Here is a 21,896-nt window from a genome sequence, read left to right as displayed (position 1 = left end):
AACGTATACCATTTGAGCACATATAAATCTGCTAATTACTTATCATGACTAGTAAAATATTATGAATGCCTCTCGCTATCTTAAAATTTTAATAATGTTTCACTTCAAACGTAATGAACACGTTTCTGTATTATAATCAAAAGCACACCACCTCATTTAATTAAAGACGTGTTTGCATATTTAAACTTCTGAGGAATTAAGTATCTGATGGCTAGAAATGCACGTTCCATGCTCGTTGAGCAAAATAAGATGTTCATAGTGAGAGTAATTGGCTTGAGTGTAGGGTCAATGGTTTTAGAGACCACACAAACAGGAAATTTTATATATTATTTTATTTAGGTCATTTTGTTTTTTATGTAAGATAATAAGATGGTCGTATGGTTAGCTTTCCTTACTATTTAGTTTAATTATTAAATTTTGAAAGATAGGAATTAATTGGCATATTGAATAAGGATTACATTGTAAATGCTCTATTTAATTTAAATTAGAATAAAAAACAATAAATACATACATTGGAATCAAAATCTTAGAATCATACTTTTCACCTAAAAGTGTTTCTACTTTATTATAAAGAAAATATTAAAAAATAGTAAAAATATATTGTTATCTTGCATTGAAAATATGCTAATACAAATATATATAAATTATACCTCTCATCAAATTATATTTTTACACAATATCACATTTGCATAAATACATTTAAATATAATCATAATACCCACTAATAAAACTAAATATTACATATGGTAAAACTTAAAACTTTCATAGAATAAAACAACTACAATTTATAAATAAAATAAAATAAAATAAAAATTACAATAAAAAAGTTAAAATTATTATAACCAACTATTACCAACTCAAATACTATAGTACCAAATATTACATATTATAGGAAGATATTAAAATAAAATGGGAAAAGTCTGCATTACACCAAGATTAAAAAGAGAAAGGTCGGTCGAAAAACGATATTACATCAACTGTTTCACGCACCCAAAAACCAGGTTGAAAAACCAGCTTGTTAATAATGTTTTGTTTTGTGAATGTGCAACTTTTTATATGTAAAATTGATGCCACCTAAAAAAATATTATTTTTATCTATTTTTAAATTATTATTACAAATCACTGCTAATATGGAAGATTATCCAATGGTATTTATTTGCAAGGTAATCTAATTATATTTATTTAAAAATATTATTTCAAAGATTTTAAAATCAAAATGATTTTAGAAAAATATTATTTGAAAAGATTTTGAAATGATTTTAGAATATATGCATGGAAAACAAAAATTTAAGTGAGCCTTATCACCAACAATATAGAAAGCACACTAATATAGCATATAGCATTTTTAATTAATTTTACATATAACATCTTTGTGTTAACTATGTATTAAACTTACAAAAAAATGTTATTAATTTATTAATTAAAAAATATATATTATTAATTTATTAAAAAATATAAGAAAAAAAAACATAACTCATAATTTACTTAATTTAATAACTAAAAAACTATTTTTAAATTTAAAAAAAATGTAAAATATATATTTATTAAAAAATCATAATAATATAAATGGCCACACATAATATTCCATCATGACTTCATCAAAGATCCCTTCAGAACGAAAACTCATATCGAAAATCTTCAATGGGATAGACAATTCTCCATAATAACTCCATATACAAAAATCATCACGTCATGAAATAAAAGTTGTTTTCAAGGAATTAGCAAAATGAAATCAAAAGTTGTTACGTTGAAATACTTTCGCTACGCATAGAACGCAAAGCCACCCAACTTTGACAATTCTAGCATTTTTAGTTGATTTTGCTTAATTCAACAACCATGAAAGTGAAATACGAAAGGCCAGAATGATAGTATTTTCTGCACAGAGATCTCTTCCTTAATGGCCCTGATGGTGGCATATACTTATTTTTACCATTAAAATTAACATAGAAGCAGATGAAAGTGAAATACGAAAGGCCAGAATGATAGTATTTTCTGCACAGAGATCTCTTCCTTAATGGCCCTGATGGTGGCATATACTTATGTTTACCATTAAAATTAACATGGAAGCAGATGCAACATGCAACGATGGATTTCTTGCGATACAAGAAACGAGAAAAGAGACCTTACATGAATTTTTTGGGGCATTATTTGATAGATGAATGACGGCCTTATACATTTCCAGCTTCCATGAGATTTTATGAAGGGATTAAAGCTGTATGTCAGGCATTAACCAATCAAATTTTAAATAAACAAAATTAATATATTTTGCTGACATAATATAAACATTACTTTAATATTTACTCAACTCAACTTAATAACAAGCCAAAACATTATTGAATACTTATACCCTGCTGCCTCAAAGATAATAACACCTCATTCACTAAACAAAAATTTCCTTGAATACAATATTTTAATATTATTAATAATAATAATTTCACAGAGAAAATAGATAATTTTAGCGCTTAAGCTATTACTCTTTTATGTGATGCCGCAGGGATAATAACACGTCATTCACTAAAAGTATCCTTAAATACATCATTTTAATATTAATAATAATAATAATTTCAATACATCATTTTAATATTAATAATAATAATTTCAAAGAGACAATAGATAGTTTTAGCCTTTAAGCTATTACTCTTTTATGTGATTGAAAAATTTTCAGGGTTGTTGGATAAAGCTATATAAGAATATTATTTTAGTGTTTTAAAATATTTAATATTAATAAAAATAAATGAATTATTATGTTGAGAGATGTTTTTTAAATTAGTATAGAAAAAATATTATAATGTTATGTAAATATTTTAATTCAACTAATTTACATAAAAATTGAAAATTAAAAAAAAAATTATTATTAATTATTAATATTAAATCAGTTTTATTTTAATTTTAGATCTATCAAGTGTGGATAGGGATCAAATCTCTCTACATGTAAATATTTCCTCAAACTTTGCACTAAATAAGATGTTTTCACCTTGAGATATTTGATCCCTCTCGACGCTTGATAGATCTGGAGTTAAGATTGATTTTATGATGGTAATATGAGAGTTAAGCAAGTTTTTCTCTTGTTACCTATTATTTTAGCATATGTAGTGCCAACTTAGAGATTATTTGGAAGACATAGGTTAGGCTGTGTCAACATGCTCTAGTCAAAATGGTCATCATTGTTCTTCTTTATCCTAGTGATATCTTTCTTATGGTTAGTTGTCCATATGATCTTGACAAGCAACTAAGAATTCTCAAGGATTTCTTATTTATAATGAGTATGATTACTAACAATGACAAAACTAAGGTTGTAATAATGAAATCCAAAAGATCTCTTATGTTAACTTCATGTAGGACAAAAATAGTTTAGAGGAAGTGACTTCATAGTAATATTTCCAAATTAATCTTCTTCCTGAGCTTCATTGGAAATTTAGCATCAAGAAAATGATAAATTGAGGGTCAAAAGTTTCTAATAGTCATGAAATTTACTGCAAATCAATGGACCTTTTGCTTTGGGAAAATAATAAGATCCTCTTTGAAACTCTTTTCACTCATGTTATCTTATATGGTTGTGAAGTCTAGGGTCATAACATGTCTAGAGAGTTATGGAGAAATATAGAGCATATTAGGAAGCATTTTAAAACTCATAATTTCAAAATTAAAGGCAATACACCTTTTTATCCCTCTCATAGAAATGTGTCATTTCCCCAAGGGTATGTTTATGACTAGGTGCACAATGTGTAAGAAATAGTGTTTCACAATGACATGTCCCTTGGAGTGGGGGTTGTGTTCCCCATATTTCCCACACTCCAAGGATGGGGGACACCTCGGGAAAGATTTACCCATGTCCCCATTGGGGATAACATGGAGAAACACATGGGAAAATGTCTCCCTAATGATGGAGATGCATTTAGCCAAAGGGGGATGCCCCCACATCCCCCTCCAAGAACCTCCTCCTAGATTTTAAAATCATGTTATTGATATCACTTTTTCCCTTTTTGTGGAAAAGAAGTTTTATAAAAATGAATGGAGTTGAAATGTTTACTCTTAAATTTACAAAATCATCAAGAATTAGGTGATGGTAAAAAAAGACAAAACATGCAATTTAAATTCACTTTCATGTCATATTTTTTCTAAAATTTAATATATATTTTTTATCTAATTTATCATTTTCTTTAAAATATATTCATTAATGTTTTACATAACTTTTAAGTACTGACAAAAATATCATTTTAAGCCCATAAAATCAATTTTTTTAATAAAAAATTGAGAAGATATAACAAAATGTTAAAAAAATTTATTGAAATTTTTTAAAAATATATTTTAATTTTTTTATAATAAAATATTTAAATATAATTATAATAACATATTTTATATTATTCAAAATATAATATATAAAAACAATATTTAAAAAAAAAAACAAAAATTAAAAAATTATATATTCACAATCAACACATTCATATTTATATTGTTGAAAATTTAGAACAACATATAGAAACAATTGATATATTTTTTAAGGCCATAAAAATGAAAATCTTCATTAAAATTGGTTTTATCGAAAAAAATACAGTACCAAACCTAATGCCATAACAACCAAATGGAAAAGCTAGGTTCGTAAAACTTAAGTTCAAAATTAGTAATTTTAATGCACATACCACCAGTCAAATTTGATGCATTTGTTCGAAAGTGCATCCGACTGAAAGTAATGACATGTTTCATATAGAATGTTCGCTCCAACGAATTACAAAACCATGTTCGATCGAAGGATTTACAGAACCAATGACCTAAAATTGAGAAGAGTTCAATGGAACATATTACAAATACAAACAAGGAGGGCTTCCAAGCAGCAAGTCCTTACCATTGTCTTGCTAATGTGAATAGAAGCAAATAACCAATTTGTTTTTGTCTTAAATTTTTTTTTTTTGTTAAAGTAACCAATTGTGAATTAATTTGGTATTACAGGTAAGCTATTATAAATATCAAAACCGAGAAAGAGACTCGATTTCAAGGAAATAGATGACTAACATGTGCCATTCTTGTATTTACCATGGATATGTCGGATAGCCTGAGTTTCTCAATTAGACCTGCCAACAAAAGCTAGTTGACATTGACATTACCATTACTTGACTGGATGAGATCAACATGCCCTGCGCTATTTAGTGAGATGAAACCTACCATTCAGATGAACAACAAGTCAGATTAATAGCTTCAGTTAGTGAGATGAACATGATACCCGACTTGATGAGATAGGCATGACCTAAGCTATTACCCCACAACCAGATCCGTTCATTTTCCCTACAGCTAGTACATTCAAGTCTACCAAATAGCTAGTATGTTTTAGTCTACTAGAATAGGAAGGTCTATTCATATGCTCTACCCAGGTAGTCATGTAACCTGGAGTGGCAGCTTACCTTTTACACATAATCTGGAGGTTAGAATACTGAGTGAGTTAGTCTATCTCATAATAGACTTAGCAAGCTTAAGCATATTTTATCATACTGCTCTAGTCCCTCTGATCTAGTGTTCGGCATTACTACACCTGTTAGATAGAGTAATACGAAAACATTAATACACTAATCAAAATAATAGTAGTGTTGGGTAGCAGAGGCCCCGTGTAACGATTTTGGGGCTCAATGCCCACAATTTTGGGTAAAAGTATGGGAAAGGCTCCGCGAGGTGCGCGGAGTGGGAATTGTAATGAGTCAAGTCAAAGGGTTGTCCGCTCGAAAATAATGTAAGAAAATAGAAAGTAAGTCGGCCTGCCCATGGTCTGCGGACCATGGAAATGTATAAATAGAGCAAGGCTCTATGGTTAGAAGTCAGTTTTTGGTATGGATCTTAAGAGTATGGGTTTATGAAGGAAATATTCTCTCTGCATCTATAAGTCCGAGTCAAGGGTGTTTGTAGATAGATAGAGGCTCTGCAGCTGTGTGCCTAGAGGCTTGGTAGAGTCTGCAGCTATGTGCGCGGACCTCTGCAGATAAGTGCAGAGGGCGGATCTAGTTGTACTAAAAAGGGGATCAATAAAGCTAAGAATTTCTGAATCATTATGTGTTTTATCGCGAATATATATGTTGCTTATGTTATGAATTTATGTATATTTATGATTGTGCACACTAGTGGTTATTGTTAAATAAAGACCTTAAGAAGTAGATCAGATATATAATAAATTCATCAATAAGAAAGCGCATCTATACGGATCTATGTGGAAGCCTGACCGCAATACAGAGTGGTTCGAGGCCGCATAATGGTTCACTGCCCCTCTAGACCACATCAAGACATCCCAAGGGTGCGGAAACCTGGTTCCAGCACCCTCCCCTACTACCTCGGGTGAGACATCAGTCTACGCTCCATGGACTGTTGTGGAAAGGGCCGGTAGTGCAGGATTTGTTTGGCTAATAAATCTTCGAAACCTAGGTTAGGCCCCAACAACCTAACAAATGGTTCCGTTGCCAGGACCAGGATCTGCCTAAGGGATGTCTGATGTTAGAACACTGGAACCCTACAAAGAAAGAACTTGAAGGTTGGTTGGATCAGAACCTTCACGAGTTTTTGGTACAAGAAAATAGAAATCCACAGATATCTGAGGAGAGGTGGCTGGATCGCTACATATACACAGAAATCCATGAGATCTTCTTTGCGTCCTTCTCAACAGAGCTGTATGAGTAGATCACGAGGCTAGCTAACAGTCAGGGAAGGTGCAGACTTGATTAGCCCATCGTGTGGACTCCAGAATTAGTGTGCAGGCTAGAAGCATCTAAAGATAACATTGCACAAGCAGTAGATCACTGGTTGGATTGAACAATAGGAGGGTTTATCAACGAGTTTGCGATAGACATAACTGTAAGTTACAACAAAGCAGAAAGGCATTTTCTCCAAGAACCGCAGGATAAGAACATAAAATCGTTGAATACTTGGATTAAAATGTTGTTATGTGAGAAACGGGTTATGCACATCCATTGAGTCTGGGTAACGCGGAGCAGAATAGGCTACCGAGGGACCGAAGGATTAGAAAACAGTCCTCTGATTTCTATTTCGTGAGAAAGTTAAGAGGAGCTCACAGGGTTCTCTCCGAGAAGCGCAATCCGATTGATAAAGAAGTGCATTCCGTTGGTACCACCGCCATGCATGCTATCCCCCACTTCACCTACATCAAACCTGTTGGGTCCCTATAATACTAGTGATTACCCCATTACTATTGTAGTTATACCCTTATTTATATTGTTGTGCCCCTATTACCCCCATATTGTTATTTCTATGCCCCATAGAATCCCTCTATTGTTATTTTTGTGGCTTTATATTATTATTGTTAGGTCGGCTGGATTATATTGTGACTCCTTAGACTCCTATATATAGAAAGGAGGTTTTGTCATTTGTATCATCCACGAATTGTTAATTTATGTAATGTAAAGGAGGTTGCCCCCTCGAAGAGGCTGAATTCTAAGGCATTGATCTTTCTTTTCTATCTTTTCTTGAGCTGGTTTCATAACATTTGGTATCGGAGCTTTGGATTCTAGGGTTTCGCTGCTCCAAACAGGTCATCGTGGAATTTTCGCTATAACGTTTTTTCTGTGACGTTTCAGAAGTCACAAAAAAAACCCATTTGAGAAGAATTGGCGCTGAACCTTGGGTCCTAATTTCAGAGCTTTTCGCGCGATATTTTCGGAGGTATGATCTGAGGAAATTGGCCTTTTTGCAGACTCCTGAATTACATTAAAAACAGGTGACCTGGGGAAAATCGTCATAACTCTCTCTCTGAGGATCAGATTGAAATTTCGTAATAAGGTACAGAAAGAGGACGGACTATAGTTTCTTGTATGTGTGTTTCAAATTCAAAGGTTGAAACAGTGACTCGTGGCACGTCGTACAAGTTTGCTCTACTGAACCAGTCTAAAAGCAAGTCACTGTGGGATATTTCACATAACTCTTCCTTGGAGAATCCAATTTGGCTCAGACTTGTGGCATTGGAAAGAGGACGCAGAAGGCTACTGCAGGTAGCAATTTCAGAACTGGATGATTCGAAATTACAGAGATACATCAGATTCAATATCAGGCTTCTATAAAGTGAAAAAAGGTGTGTAGGCTTTTTTTAAATTTTTGTGTAAGCTTTGTTTAACGGAATTCAAAGGGCATAGTAAAGCATTATTATCGGTAACTGATGCCCTGAGGAAAGAAAATGAAAACACTTAGTAAGGAACCTGAAAGCTCTAGCATGACTCATGAAGAAGAAGAAGAAATGCTACATGATATATCAAAATTACAAGAACAAGTGCAACAAATGTCACGCTCACAAAAGCTAACAGAAGCTAAGATAAGTGGCGTGGAATCTAAGATAAAGGGCATGGAAGCTAAGATGGATGGTTCAAAGATAGATTTGAAGAGAGACATGGCAGATTTGAAGATAGATTTGAAGACAGATATGGAAGAATTGAAGAAGTTGCTACAAGAAAGGGTCACTAATGGTGAAAAGGTAGTAAAGGAAACTCATGATGAGAACAAAAGAAATGTTAATCATGATACCATAGACGCTAATGTTGGATCGAAGACTCACCATGTTCCAAAAATCGATATGAGGAAGTTTGATGGCAAGGATCTCGCCACATGGATATTACAGATGGAGCAATTCTTCGATCTCAATAATGTGCAAAACACACAAAAGGTACGTATGGCAACTTTATATTTGGAACCAAATCAGTTTGTATGGTATCAATGGCTTTGTTCTCGTAAACAATTTATCACTTGGGCAATTTTTACGGAAGAATTGATAGCACATTATGAGGATACAAAAAGCAACACTTTTTTTAGCCAATTGATAAGTCTCAAACAAAAGGGTTCAATAATGGAGCACATTGAGGAGTTCCAAAAATTGAACATAAGGGTAAAAGATATTCCAGAGGAGCATAGGATTGATGTGTTCATAGGGTCTTTAAAGGATAATATCCAACATGATGTGCACCTTTGGGAACCTGATTCATTAGAGAAGGCATTCAGGTTAGCAAGAAAAATGGAAAGCAAAATTATGGAAACTAGGAAGCATACCATTCACAACTATAAAGACGGAAGTGTTGTGCCCATAGTCTTCCACAACCTACAAGGTTGACACCACAACAATTGGAAGAAAAAAGAGAAAAAGGGCTTTTTACAATTGTGATAGCAAATACACAAAAGGTCATAAGTGTGCTGAGAAGAAATTATTCTACATAGATTGTGAAGAGGAAGAAGAAAAAGAGCAAGAAAGGTCAAAAGAAGAGGATATATTCCAGGAACAAAGCCTAGATGAAGAACAAATAAATCCGACCATATCTTGTAATGCATTGGCGGGAATTACCACTCCTCAAAACATCAAGATAGAAGGACAAATCAAGAAGAAAAAGGTAATAGTGTTGATTGATTCAGGAAGCACCCACAATTTTATTCATTGTAGGGTAGCAAAAGAATTGAATTGCTTCCTATATCCAGCACCAGAGTGTCAAGTGATGATTGCAAATGGAGGAACAATAAATTGTTCTGGAAAGTGCCATAATATCAAGCTATCCATGGGAGAATATGTATTGACTAGCCCAATGCTTTCCATTCCAATGGGAGGTGCTGATGTTGTACTAGGAGTCCAATGGCTACAATCCTTGGGTACAATAGCTTTTAATTTTCAAGAACTTTTCATGAAATTTTCTGTGGAAGGAAAGGAAGTTGAATTAAGGGGTATTGTAGGGAAACCAGGAAAGATAATCAGCTCTAATGGCATGACAAAGCTTCTAAAAAATGAGCAAAGAGGTGTAATTGCACAATTATGTTCGCTAGATGTTTCCACATTGGAATCATCTATTTCTCCAGATCTCCAAAAAGTCTTGGACAATCATTCCAAGGTATTTGAGACTCCCAAAGGTCTCCCACCTATGCGTGATCATGATCATGCTATTCATCTGATTCCAGGAAGTGTTCCTCCAAACATCAGGCCGTACAGATATCCATATGTCCAAAAAAGTGAAATTGAACGTATGGTTGCAGAAATGCTAGAGGCTGGTATAATTCAACCGAGTCAAAGTTCTTTCTCAGCTCCAGTAGTATTGGTGCACAAGAAGGATGGATCATGGTGCATGTGTCCAGATTATAGGGAGCTCAACAAGCTCACTATTAAAGATAAGTTCCCCATTCCTGTCATTGATGAATTACTGGATGAATTGCATGGATCAATTTACTTCACCAAGTTGGATCTTCGTTCGGGATATCATCAAATCAGAATGAAGATTGAAGACATTCCGAAAACGGAATTTAGAACTCATGAGGGTCATTATGAATTTTTGGTCATGCCTTTTGGCCTTACCAATGCACCTTCAACATTTCAAGGTTTGATGAATTCAATTTTCAAACCATTCCTTAGAAAATTTGTGTTAGTATTTTTTGATGATATACTAATCTACAACAAGTCTTGGAAGGATCATGTTGAACATGTTGACAAGGTGCTACAACTATTGGAGGAGAAACAATTATATGCAAAAAGATCCAAATGTTTCTTTGGAGTCCAGGAGGTGAAATATTTGGGTCATATTGTATCTCATGAAGGAGTTAAGGTAGACCCTAGCAAAATTAAAGCCATTAAGGAATGGAAAATCCCCACATCCATAAAGCATCTGCGAGGATTTCTTGGGTTGACAGGGTATTATCGCAAGTTTGTTAAGAATTATGGGAGAATAGCAGCACCTCTAACAACATTATTGAAGAAAGATTCATTTTCATGGACTCCGGAAGCAACAAAGGCCTTTAAACATCTTAAAGAGGCAATGTGCCAAGCACCGGTCTTAGCTACACCAGACTTCACAAAAACCTTTATTGTGGAATGTGATGCTTCAGGAAATGGAATTGGTGCTGTTCTAATGCAAGATGAAAGACCCATTGCTTTTGAAAGTCATCCAATCAAGGGAAAGTTTTTAAGCAAAGCTATTTATGAGAAGGAAATGTTGGCAATACTCCATGCACTTAAGAAATGGCGACCCTACCTAATGGGAAGACACTTCAAGGTAAAAACGGATCATGATAGCCTTAAATACTTTTTAGAACAAAGATTATCCTCTGAAGAGCAACAAAAGTGGGTCACAAAGATGTTGGGTTATGACTTTGAAATCATCTACAAAAAAGGGAAGCAAAATGTGGTGGCAGATGCACTCTCAAGAAAGGATGAGGATATGGAAGCATTGTTGTGTGCCATTTCTATTATCCAACCAGATTGGATAAACGAAGCAAAGGAGGAATGGAAGAATGACGAAGAAGTGTGGGCACTTATTCGAAAGCTACAACAAGATTCCAGTACTTCTGATACATTTAGCTGGCAAAATGATTCGTTATGGTACAAAGATCGCTTATACCTCTGTAAGAATTCCCAGCTAAAACAAAAGATTCTTATGGAATTGCACACTTCTCCCTTAGGAGGGCACTCAGGATTTTTAAAAACTTACCACAGGGTTAAGAAGGAATCTTTTTGGGATGGCCTTAAATCAGATATTCAAAAGTTTGTGGCGGAATGTTTGGTTTGCCAACAAAATAAAGTTGAAACAATTAAGACACCGGGTCTATTACAACCTTTATCCATTCCAAGCCAATGTTGGGAGGAGGTTTCAATGGATTTTATCACAGGTTTACCCAAGTCTGAGGGAAAGAGTGTCATCATGGTGGTAGTTGACAGACTTACCAAGTATGCACACTTTTGTGCATTATCACATCCATTTAAAGCCAGTACAGTTTCTACTGCATTTATGGAAACAGTTCAAAAGCTACATGGAAACCCAAAGATTATTGTAAGTGACAGAGATCCCATTTTCACTGGAAATTTTTGGATAGAATTATTTTCTTGTCTTGGTACTCAGTTAGCTCATAGCTCATCTTATCATCCTCAATCTGATGGGCAAACTGAGATAGTAAACAAATGTTTGGAAGGATATCTTCGTTGCTTTGTATCTGATAAACAGACACAATGGGTCAAATGGTTGCCTCTCGCTGAATGGTGGTATAACACTTCCTTCCATACAGCAACAAAAATGACCCCATTTATGGAACTTTATGGGTACCAACCACCATCAATCACATCATATTTAAGAGAAAATTCTAAGGTTCATGCAGTGGAACATCACATCGAACATCAACAACAAGTCCTCCAACTCTTAAAGGATAACCTCGTGTTGGCACAAAATAGAATGAAACAACAGGCAGATCAACATCGCAGTGAAAGAAGTTTTGATGTAGGTGATTGGGTATTCCTACAGCTACAACCATACAAGCAAATGTCCCTAAAGCAAGCTAAGAAGGATAATAAATTATCACCAAAGTATTATGGTACATACAAGGTGTTGGAAAAGATTGGTACTATGGCATACAAATTGGAGCTTCCTGCAGCTTCTCGATTGCACCCAGTTTTCCATGTTTCATGTTTAAAGAAGGTTATAGGCGACAAGCTCCCAGTTCAAACAATATTGCCAGAACTTGACGAGGAAGGAAAAATTATATTGGAACCGGAAGCAGTAACAAAAACAAGAACTCGACAACTATGAAATCGATCAATTTCAGAGTATCTTATCAAGTGGAAGAACTTATCCGCTGAAGATTCCACATGGGAGGATGAGAATTTTATGCAGAAGTATCCAGAACTGCTCAAGCGTTGAGGACAACACTTTTTTGAAGGAGAGGGGCATGTTGGGTCCCTATAATACTAGTGATTACCCCATTACTATTGTAGTTATACCCTTATTTATATTGTTGTGCCCCTATTACCCCCATATTGTTATTTATGTGCCCCATAGAATCCATCTATTGTTATTTTTGTTGCTTTATATTATTATTGTTAGGTCGGCTAGATTATATTGTGACTCCTTAGACTCCTATATATAGAAAGGAGGTTTTGTCATTTGTATCATCCAAGAATTGTTCATTTATGTAATGTAAAGGAGGTTGCCCCCTCGAAGAGGCTGAATTCTAAGGCGTTGATCTTTCTTTTCTATCTTTTCTTGAGCTGGTTTCATAACAAAACCCATCTTTGCCTACCCCACCTCTGCCACCACCGAGGGTTGGGATGGTGAGTGCGATCAAGTTGCTGGTATTTAGAGGCATAGGAAATGAGGAATGAGATCAATTTTGGTTTGTGGTAAAGGCTGTATGGGAAGCCCAAGGCGTAACAGATGATAATATAAAAAAGGATACTCTGGTAGGCGCGCTGTAGGATCACGTGCTGATGTGGTATATAAAGTACTCTAGTGATCACCCAAATGTAGGAATAGCAACGATCCAGGATGTATTGAACAGAGAATTTAGCCAGCCAAAATCAGAAACACAGTCGATCATCAGGTTCAAGTAGATTGCGATGTTACCTGGTGAAACCCCGTGGGATCTGGATCAGAGATTGAAGTGTACAATCCGTGAGGCTAACATGATGCTGATGGATGTGCAACACTGCGCGTGGTTTGTGGCATATTTGAGACCACATCTGAGGACAGCGCTATCACAACAAAAGATCTCAACCCAAGCTGAAGCATTAGAGACAACAATGAGGTTGCATGAAACTCCAATACAGGATCCGGGGTTGGGAGTTCAGCAAATCCACACGCAATTACAAAACCTATGCTTAGAGATGCAAAGTTTGAAACAAGATAAGGCACCCTGACCAAAGGCACGTGCAGAGGTGTGGTGCATAAAATGTAAAGGCCAGGGCCATGATAAGGATCATTGTCCGATATTCGTGAACTATCTGGTAGGAGGGGGACTAATGCCATTGTGACCAGAGGCACAAGTGGGGCCAAGCACAGCACTCACACTATGGTGCGCGATCTGCCAGGTGGGAGGAAAGCATACCACAGACAACTATCATCTATTGCAGAAACTTATACAACCCCCTCAGCAGCTATTTTTCACTTTTTTAGATCGATGGGCCATGACAAATGAAATTGTCGAAGTTATGAGTTGTTGATGGATCAGACACCTGCTTATAGGATGCAGATTGCGGTGCGAGGCCAAGATCCAGCTGCCACCATAGCACAGGGTGGGTTCTAGGGATGGGGATAGGGACGAGGAGGAATGGGATCCAGACGAGGGTGGGGACAATTAATTTGCTATAATTGTGGAGGACCTGGGCACTACGCACGTGATTTCACGAACCTGACGAGAACATGTTGCCCGTACTGTTACCAATTTGATCATGAAGTAGTAGATTGCCCCACACTAATTGCACAGATGTAGGAAAACGGGGTGCTTTAGGCTAATCCCACTCAGAACATCCAAATGATGAAGGCGGAACCACGCGATGAGGATCCTAACATGAACATGATGCTCAGAAGTGGTGCAACTACAGGAGAAGATAAGGGGAAGCAACTTGAGGAGGATGCATGGGTTCACAAGGCCCCTACAAAGCAACCTAAATTTGATTTGGAACGCGGGAAGGAAACATTTATGGAAGCTAATAAGAGCTTTGCGGAGGCTTCTACTTCAGGTAGCAAGGACCAAGCTAAGCCGGAGATGGATACTTCTATGCTAACTACCTTTTTAGATACATGCATGAAGCTACTACGAGATACTAAAGCGGTGAAGGGATTGCAACAATTGATAACTAGGTGCGCAAGCATGACTGAACCATGCATGGTTTGGAAACTAGGCAAGCATGCTTTGTGCACCGGGTGGTAAATGCAGTTGACTGCCCAAATTGGTGACTATGAGATGGATCAGGTCATTCTGGACTTGGGGTCACATGCGAATGTCCTACCTAAACAAACCTGGGAGCGCATGGGTAGGCCTGCATTACAATGGTCTCCTATCCAATTATGGATGTCGAACCAACAAAAGATTTTGCTTATGGGGAGACTCCAAGGAGTTACAGTAGACATCGAAGGTGCAAGCACACAAACCGATTTTCAGGTAATATAAATTGTGGATGATAGTAACCCATATCCTGCATTGCAAGGGATAGACTGGGCCACGTATATGAATGGAATCATCAACCTAAAGAAACGAAAAATGATATTCAAGAAAAAGTCTCTCCGCGTAGTTGTTCCACTAGACCCAGCAGAAGGGGCGCACTACACAGAACCTGTGTGCGATGAGGAAAGTGACGATCAACTGGACCGTATCTACCAGATCACAGTGCAAGATCAGGATCAAGTGAACCTGACAATAGACGGGAGAATCTCATGGGAACGCGACAGTTCCTGCATGTCAGACTTAGATGAAGAGATTAAACAATGGTAGAACTGATTGCATGAAGTAACAACACTAAATTGTAATATGATGGTTAGATCACTACGAGATGTAACAATAGAAGCAAGGGAGCGGCCAACCAATGAGTGTGCAATGAAAACGGAGGAATTGGTAGACTGCTGCGAAATGGCAAGTCTGGAACAAAAGTAGCAGGGTGCACAAATGGGGGCATCGGGCGCAACAACTGCAGGTGCGCATACGATTTAGAGGACAAAAAGGGGTGAGCATCCATCGGCGGCGTACGGTGCAGGTGTATGATGTGCAGACACCTAACCGAATAGGAATAAAAAATCTCAATTTACCACAGCGATGCAGTCCGCCGGTTGTCCGTGACAAAGACAATAGGAAAACAAGGGGAAGCATGAACAATGTCTACCTGATAAGATGACCCACTAGGAATCTGCAGATACCAGGCATTCGATGGGCCTATAACAGGAGGGAGGCGAAGGTGAGTGTATCAATAGTAAGACAAGAGGGAACCCAGAATGGGTGCGGTAGCAGCAAGCTTCGCGAAATCAATGAAGAATGGGTGCAGCTGAGAAGGAAAAGCACGATGTTGGGGGAATGAATCAACAAAATGAAAAGTGGTGCCACACAAGTGGGCCACGTAAATTCTCCCATATGGGAACCAGGTCTGGCCAGGTCTACCTCGGTAATAGAATGAGCAACGACCTTGCTATCATGGCTGTGACCACACCAATGGAGGAGTGTACCCCATACAGCAGCACCTCAAGACCTAACGGATACGAAGGCACTTGAAAGGTGCCCGCAGCCCGGGCTAGCAGGAATGCTGAGACCTCACACCTAAGGTGTGACCACCTGACTAGCTATGGAAAGCACAATCTCAATGCCCCAAGTAGTTGAAAGAAGGCACGGGACTATAAACAAGTTTGCAGGAGGCCGATGCGAAAAGAAGGTTCCATGTAGGACCATTCGAAGAGCAATATTGCGGCTGCGCCAAAGGGGTTGTGCTACTACGTGGGAACGTTGGGAGGTGACCATTCACACTACTATTCCTGATAAGAAGTTCAATTTACGACAAAAAGGAGTAGGCGGTGGTTCATTAAGACAGGAGTTCTGAGTTAGATATGAAAAAATCTGCTGCCAAGAAGATATTAATGAACTGGAAGTGGAGGGAAGGGATACATTCAAAAACCCAAGGACAACACTGGGATATTTGAGGTTTGAGCCAGTAAGGACCAGCAAACACCCGACTACCAAGCATCCCATGAGTACCATGGTGAGAACCTGAGCACGGTTCCTGGGAGAGTTGTATCCAACCCAAGAGGAACCAGATGAACCTGCTATGGCCCCCAAGGTTCCAAAGTCCCCACGCACACCGTGGCCTTAGAACGACAAGCAGACGAAGGGGCTAGTCAGGGTATCATCGCGATTTAGTAAATTATTAGTAGACGAAAAGGGTAAATCAATCAACACTGAACTCGAGGAGGACGACAAAGAGTTGCAAGCCCTGATCTCTCAAATTGAAGCATAGGATGAGGAAGAAGAGGATGCTTTCCAAATACCCTCACTACTGCCATATGTCTCTCCATGGAACGGGATGGCCAAGATACCGAAGGACCCGGATGCTATGAACAGTACGCTCCAGACCCCGCTTCTTCCGGATGAGATAAGGTTTGATGGTGTGCTGCTAGGCCGAGTACCGAGTATCAAGTTCGAAGATTAGGATATTAGGGATAGTGAAAAGTTCCCCCAATTGGCCAAAGACAAATTACTGCCACAGAATTGGTTATGGGGTGTGGATAAGGTGGGATTACTTAATCTGAGGTGGATACCCCACTATCACCGAGCGACCATCACCATTTTTGTTATTCGACAGTTACTATGTCTGGTACATGATGGGTATCTCTGGTTGGAGGAGTCGATTCCTATTACAGTTGATTTACTACACTAGATTACCCACCTGCCTATCAAAGGGAACGACCGCATAGACATAGCTAGAACAGGTAGCGATGTGGGTCTCGCAGAAGTAGTGAAGGCTAAATATAAGCTAGAAAAGCGAAACCGCGGGTATGTGATAGCAAGCATCAAGAACTGAGGGGTGCGAGTCACCACCCAACTACTAGCCAGTAAGCTCATGAGGAAATTTCGTGCAGATGAGTTGCCAGCCCCTGTCATTGTGCCTGCGGAGCAGTGTGCAAAATGGGTTCAGTTCAACTGGGCGCAATTCCTATGCCACGAGTTTTTGACAAATTGTAAGGAAGCACAAGAAAAAGGTAAGAATTTCCATTATCCATTGTTGCTACTATCAACCCTTCCGGTCGTAAGAGAGCTACCGTAGGGTAGCCAGTTTCCCAACATTGAGAATAACCTACCTGAAGCCGTCCGGTATACCTCCTTCTGGGCTACAAAGGACACCACGAGGGTTCGTGAGATCAAGGTATTTTGGATATTCATGGAAGCGAGTATCTAGACATGGATCGCTCGCAGACTGCGGTTGTCCCTAACGGTATACAACAATTTGCAAAGCACGACTGAGTTCAAAGAGGACATGCATAACCTATATATCCAAGCGCGAAAGGATCCAAAACGAACATGGGTCAAGCTTCCGTTCATTGCAACGGACGATGCAATTTATGAGGTATTGGCAGCATGGCCTCTGGAGTGGTGCACCCCAGACATGGCCGCATTAGAAAGGATGGCAGCATAGCAACAAAAGAAGGAAATCCAGTTGCGACTCACTAAACTGGCGGAAAGGACACGTCGGGGACAAAAGGCATCTTCCCAGAAGGAGGTGACCTAGGAAGTAATCGCCGAGGAGATCACAGAAGATCAGGAAATGTCCTTGGAACAGGACATGTAGAGGGAAACAGAGACACAAGAATGCACGAACCTTGCCACAAAATCGACCCATGCCAAGAGGTCATGCAGCAAGGAATCGCCACATACATGCAAAAACTCAAAAACAGTAAAGACGTTGGAGAAAGAATTTCTTGACAACAGTGAACTAATGCGCAATGTCACTATAGGCAGGTTGGAGGAGCTTATGATAGAGCAAACAACTGTGTTGGGGGAGCTCAGAGTGTAGTTGCAGGCATTATAGGTGCGACCGTCAGAAGGGATGATACAAAACCTAGAAGATGACACAGCCGTAGCCAAGCAGATGGTGCATACTCCCACAATGAACACTTTAGTGTTGCCAGTAGGCATTGTCCTAGTTGAAGCTGAAGGTGACAAGTGAAGTTGGGGATTGAATTTGGCCGCTCTGCCTAGAGAAACCCTATACCAACTACAAGATGGGGTAACCACTAAGCTTCGGGCTAGGGAAGGCCATGCCCTCTAAATATTAATAGAGCACAAGACAAATCTGAAGCAGTTCAGTCTACAGCGCAATGAATTGGTTGCACACAACTAGGAAGTGGAACAGGCTATGGTAGAGGCCTACAACAAGGTACCAAAGTTGGCCGTCGCAGCGGAACTTCCAATAACTGATAAGATTCACCACATGGCTGCAGGATTACGTACGACCCAAGAGGCGGCTGCGAAAGCTCAGTGGGAATTAAATTTACAAATTGCAGAGCTAAGACTGAAGGCACAACCACCCACACTCCCGGAAGTTTGAGAGCAGCGCCGTGGTGAAATTCAAGCAGGATTGGAAGTGATAAAGCATGTTGTCCAAGATTGCTCATGATTGTTGGATCAATCCCTCCTTATGCTCACATCCCTCCAGGAGGACCCAACACTACGTTAGGTAGAAATAGAAGCACAAGAGTTACAGCAGGCTTATGAAAAATCCCAGGGGACTGTGCAAGTAGTCGTCATCACGCAGCGATTGGCGAAAATGAGGGAGGCCCAGGTTGTCAAGGCACAAGTTGACATCGCTCGGCAGAAGGAAGCAGTGCTTAAAGAACGCATCCAGTCTTGGCTTGATGAGGCCTTTTGGGTCTCTACCAACATCGAGGGAAAGTTAGCACACATGCAAGTAGTATCTAAACTTAGGCAAGCACCTGAAACTGATATTGATGCATCAGCGGCTTGCGTATAATGGGTACAGCAGATGGTGGAAGATTTTTTTGCGAAGGTAAGTGAAGCACAGAAGTTGCTGAACGACATCTGTCCAAAGATTTCTGCACCAACAGAGTGACTCGGGATGAGTCACGATGATTGCATTAGGGGCCTGTTGGGTAGCGGAGGCCCTGTGTAATGGTTTTGGGGCTCAAAACCTAGAATTTTGGGTGAAAGTATGGGAAAGGCTCTGCGAGGTGCATGGAGCGTGAATTGTAATGAGTCAAGTCAAAGGGTTTTCCACCCGAAAATAACGTAAGAAAATAAAAAGTAAGTCAGCCTGCCCATGGTCTGCGGACCATGGAAATGTATAAATATGCAAGGTTGTATGGTTAGAAGTCAGTTTTTGGTTTGGATATTAAGGGTATGGGTTTATGAAGGCAATATTCTCTTTGCATCTGTAAGTCTGAGTCAAGGGTGTTGGTAGATAGATAGAGCCTCTGTAGCTATGTGCGCAGAGGCCTGGTAGAGTCTGTAGTTGTGTGCGTGGACCCCTGCAGCTGAGTGCGCAGGGTAGATCTGGTTGTACTAAAAAGGGGATCAATAAAGATAAGAATTTTTAAATCATTGTGTGTTTTATTGCGAATATATCTGTTGCTTATGTTCTGAATTTATGCATATTTATGATTGCATGCACTAGTGGTTACTGTTAAATAAAGACCTTAAGAAGTAGATCAGATCTATAATAAATTCATCAATAAGAAAGCGCATCTGTGCGGATCTACACGAAAGCTCAACTGCAGTATAGAGTGGCACGAGGCCGCAGAATGGTTTGCGACCCCTCTGGACCACATCAAGACATCCCAAGGGTGCGGAAACTTGGTTCCAGCACCCTCCCCTACTACCTCGGGTGAGACTTCAGTCCGCGCTGCACGGGTTGTTTCTGAAAGGGTCGGTAGTATGGGATTTGTTTGGCTAATAACTCTTCCGAACCTAGGTCAAGCCCCAACAAGCCAACAAGTAGTGTCAATATAAGGGTAAGGATTCACTTCAAGTGTGTTAGTATATTTCATTACTTGATGTTACTTCTTAGTCATGATGTATAAGCCTCTTCTAATAAGCTCATACATATCAAGGTTATACAATAGCGATATGTCAGTAATCACATGATCAAAGAATGGTACTGCTCTGTTTCAATATAATGAGTACCATAATATTGCTGTAATTCTTGATGCTAGTAAAGCAGAGTTATATAAGTAAGTTTCTTGTCAATATTATAGATACTATACAAGGTAGTTAGTTATGGAAAGTACATAGATCATGAGTGCGTTATCTTAGCTTCCCTTACTACCTCTCCTAGCCTGGCATAGTGATTAAGAGTGATGAGGAAGGTAAATGGATCACTATAAGGTAAATGGTGAGGTGAGGTTATCTCTCTTTTGACTAAAGGTGCTACTTCTAGGTGGGTGAAGCACCACTCATGTGAGGCTTAAATAAAAATTACTGGGAATATGAAAATATCAAGCAGTATAACTATTAGTCATTATGTACTATCATATAAGAAGTTTAGGAGTTGTAGCTTAATGCCGTTCAGACCAAAGGAAAATTAAGGTTAGTTTGGAAAAGCAAATACTACCGATATTGAAAACTGTCTCAATTTCCATTTTAGAATATGTTTATTTCTACCCTACTACAACTTTTCAGGAGTCTATCTCCATCCATCCTTGGTAATTAGCCAAGAAGATAGGTGTTGTCATTCCTAATATGCGACCCGACCATCCTCAAAGATGCCTCCAGACGACACAACTAGATGTGATACAATGACGAATAGATGCTTCTTAAACGACGTGATGACGTGTATGAATATGTGAAGAAAGGAGTAAGTGAACATGGGTATGAAGCAAACAGTGACAATTATTCTTAATATCAAGGGACTTGGGAGATCCTCCAAATGTATGCAATAGTTATATGTAGCATTCTCTTGAGAAGAATTTTGTTAGTTGACATAATCCTAAATTTGTTCCCATCCCACCCAAGTAATGAAAGCAGTAATAATTAATTAACTTATTTTCTTATATATGTGATTATACAAAGATAAGCTAAGCAACTTATTCTTTCTATCATGCTTTTTTATTTCTTTTGTGCTTGTAGATCTTTGTTTTAGTACCAATCTTCAAAGCACATCCAACAAGTCAATGAAATTATGAACTGGACCAGGAAGAGGAGAAGGCACAGAAAAAGGTGCATAGATTGAGATACTCAGACTTCTATTTATTATTTTGCCTCATCCGACATTGATTTGACTTCAGGGTAGGCTCTGGATTCACCAAGCTCAACATCAGGCATGGACACATCGTTATGTTGTTGCTACCTGCTACCCAATTGCTTAGAGTTCGAATTATTATTCTAATGATGTCAGAGGCAATGAAGGTAAGGAATTATAGAAACCATAGCCAAACCTTACGGGCTCAGACACATCTTCAACAACAGGGTTGAATGGACTCTGGAGTGCACACATGGGGTGGATGTATGGTCGGTGTATCAACCATGTATTGGTTTGCTCTTAATTTATGTCAACACATATAATAAAAATTAAAATAAATAAATAATAATTTAATTAAATTTCAAATAAAAGGAAAAGACTTGTCAAGTAGATATTGCATGCATTTTACGTGTTTGAACCTTCATCCACTAGTCACCACCGTTGAGTGCTAAAT

Source organism: Pinus tabuliformis, chromosome 4_1 (assembly GCF_031772625.1).
Source record: "Pinus tabuliformis cultivar Carrire ecotype Pingquan chromosome 4_1, CPIR1, whole genome shotgun sequence".
NCBI lineage: Eukaryota > Viridiplantae > Streptophyta > Pinopsida > Pinales > Pinaceae > Pinus > Pinus tabuliformis.
The sequence above is the reverse complement of the archived record's forward strand: the minus strand, read 5'-3'. Positions refer to the sequence as shown.